Genomic DNA, 3,509 nt, shown 5'->3' on the forward strand with positions numbered 1-3,509 from the left:
GGCTCCGAAGAAAATGGAGCTCTGCTATACAACCTCTGAATAAGCAGCTATGGATCAAGTCTGTCTCCCTGTGCACCTGCGGGCATGACGCAGCGTCCACAAACAAAAGGACGTCAGTATGAAGAATGTACTTAGTATGTAAAGCATGATCAACATCGGTATATATAAGCATAGTGAACAACATATGAAATAGCATAGGAGGGGGAGACAATAACATCATCATCATGACACTTACTTGCCTTTCGTAGGAGCTTTCCATTTCTCACACGTATTTGGATACATACATCCTCATCCGTGTTCCATAATAGTACTCGTACCGTATTCGTATGCATGCCCTTATTCATATTCATATACATAGTCTTATCAGACTCATATTCATATTATATACATAGCCGTATCATATACGTAGCCCATACACATATGTACATACATAGCGTACCCGACCATAAGGTTCGGTGTTTCATACATACTTGGCCAACCAAGGCTCAAGGTTATATCTATCTGGCCCTACCAAGGCTTCAGGGTTGTCCGTACCATCTACAGATGTGTGCGCGCGTTACGTAATCATATACATACATATAAATATACTCTACCCGGGACTATAAGCTCGGGGTTTCATTATAGCCCTTCATAGGCACACATACATACAATAGCCCGTAGGCACCTTTAGCATCATTATTATTACTACCATCATCATTATCGCTACGTCTATATCATTGGCTTACTCATCATATGAGGTGCGTAGTTCAATCGTAGTACATATCAATGATCGTGAGCTTACGAGCTCGGAATATCAATCATTTGCAGACAACATACTCATAGAGAGAATTTAGGAATTTGGCCAAAGAACAATGCCTTATGAAAGAAGGGTTAGCCTTACATACCTTTCCGTCGCACTATTCTACACTTGCACGTTCCCTTCCAATGTTAGCGTTTCTACCTTCATTAATATCATAACAATGGTCATTAGTCATTCGCATTATCCACATTCCTTAATTTACTCCTAGTTCACCCATATTCATGGTTATAACCTTCTACCTCGCCCATTCATATACAATGTTTTATTCCATGATCTTAACGTCGTTTATAACACATTCATATCACAACTCGACAACAATCATAATTCAATTCAAACTATTTCTCAAAATGCCACTATTCATCATTCATGACCCATTTTACCATATTTTCTACAATCCATGTATTTCAACTCTTCAATACCTTAAACATCATATAAATATCATGAATCTTACCTTAGATATTGTAGGAGCAAGCCTTAGTTGATAATACTACACCTTGAGCAAAACCCTAGTTTATCTCCATTTGGATTTCTTGATCTTGGATGATCCTTGATGGTTATCTTACTCTTGATTCACTTGTTTTATGTTGATGATCACTAAATATCTTTGAACTCTTGTGAAATAAATGTAGAAAGATGTTCTAGAGAGAAGGGGTGTGATGTAGAAATGAAATGAAATAAGCCTTGGTCCCCTTATTTTATAACTTGAAAATCTGTGTTGAAGTGTACAGTGGTCGTAAACATGGTTTACGACCCGTCCTCCAGTTTACGGACTGTCCTTCATGGTCGTCTTTAACCATTTCAGAACCAGAAACTCAGACTGCAACCATGGTGATTTACGACCATGGTTTACAGGCCGTAAATCACTTTACGGTCCGTAAACCAGGTCGTATTTTACCATTTCCTCGACTGGCAGAAAGTTGAAGTTTTGCATGCCAGTTTACGACCTGCCAGTTTACGGACCGTACACCATTTTACGGTCCGTATAGCACTTTACGACCACCTGGCCAGTTGCAAACCTGCAACTTTTCACACTTCTTAGACCTTTCATTCTAATCACCCTCATCCATGCACATGCATTGCTCATCCCACCTTGCCTTATCTTAGCCACTTTCTCGTCTTACGTCGGATACCTTTGAAATCTCGCCTAAGGTCATCAAACGTCATTCCTTACTCATGGAACATCCTACACTCATACTCATCACTAGTTCGTTCACTTGCGTACCAACGAAAATTTTTTCGAGGTGTAACAAATGCACTCCTCAGTAAGTGCAACTGTGGCATACTCTGTGAAACAGCTCTTGTTTGCAACAATATCTTTTATATACTTAGCATACTTTGGAATACCCTGCAGCATATCGACCATGGGGACGTTCACGTGTACCTGCTTAAGCAAATCAAGAAACTTCTTATAAGTAGCCTCTTCTTTCCGTCTTGCCAGAAGTTGAGGGAATGGAGGCGGTGGCTTTGCAACCACGACCTGTAGATGCTTTGCCACTGGTGCCTCGACTGCCTTCTCTTTTTCAGCCTCTACTCGACCAGGTTTCTTTGAAGTCACTTCCTCTAGTTCTCGCCCATTTCGCAGAGTTACAGCATTGCAGGGCTTGGGATTCACATCTGTGTCACTTGGAAGTCCTCCAGGTGGTCTAATATTTTCTGCGTCAGCTATCTGTCCCATCTGCCTCTCTAAATTCCGCACAGCCAAATCGCGATTCTGATTATCTGCTATCAACTTCTGCTGGTCTATCATCATCTTCTGCATGTCACCCATCATCGTTTTCATCATCTCTTCCATATTGTTTGTGGGAGATTGAGGAGCAGGTGCTGACTGATAGTTCTGCTTCTGATTACCTGAGTTGTCACTCAACCTGAAATTCGGGTGGTTCCTCCAATTTGGGTTGTAGGAATTTCCGTATTGATTGTTGTTTCCTTGCCCCTTTCCCGCATACCCACAAAGTATATGTATGCGGGATTTGCAGGGCATTCATCGCTGTTGTGACTCTCTCCGCAGACATCACAAAAGGCTATAGCTTGCTGCACTGCATGCACCTGTGGTGGCGCTTGCGACGCAGCTAACTTCCTGAGTTCGGTGCGCATGGCATCAATCTGTGCTAATAATGTTGTAAAATTATCTACTTCCAAGATGCCCGGTGCTTTCCTAACTGAACTGCTAGCTGCATCATCCTGCTAGTCTGGCGTGCTCTAAGTAAACCTGTTCAATAATGTGAATAGTTCTTCATATCTTAGATCAAGAGCCTTCCCTCCTGCAGCAGTGTCTAGTGATGACTTATGTTGGGCATCCAGACTCTCAATAAATGTGTGTGCCAGAACTTCATTCGTCTGATGGTGGTGAGGACAATCTCTGAGAAGACCCTTAAACCTCTCCCAGGCTTGATACAAATTTTCTCCATTTTTCCGCCTAAATGACATGATCTCCCTTCGGAGGCGAGCGGTCTTTGCTGGTGGAAAGAACCTTGTCAAGAATTTCATCGCCAAGTCATCCCACGTAGTGATAGAATTGGCGGGCTATGCTACTAACCAGTTACTTGCATTCCCCAATAGATAGAAGGGGAACAGTGTCAGTCGCACATATTCTTTAGTGACCCTTCCAGTAGCAAAAGTATCGACAATCTGCAGAAAAGTATGGATGTGACGCTGAGGATCCTCATGTGACATTCCCGCGAATTGCCCACTAGAGTGAAATAGTTGAATC

The 3,509-nt window shown here is 42.2% G+C and overlaps 1 pseudogene; it reads left to right on the forward strand.

The window, feature by feature from the left end:
* Nucleotides 1-3,143: 3,143 nt before the first annotated feature.
* On the forward strand, nucleotides 3,144-3,237 carry LOC132629599 (small nucleolar RNA R71; annotated as a pseudogene).
* Nucleotides 3,238-3,509: the final 272 nt, after the last annotated feature.

This window comes from Lycium barbarum, chromosome 2, assembly GCF_019175385.1.
Source record: "Lycium barbarum isolate Lr01 chromosome 2, ASM1917538v2, whole genome shotgun sequence".
NCBI lineage: Eukaryota > Viridiplantae > Streptophyta > Magnoliopsida > Solanales > Solanaceae > Lycium > Lycium barbarum.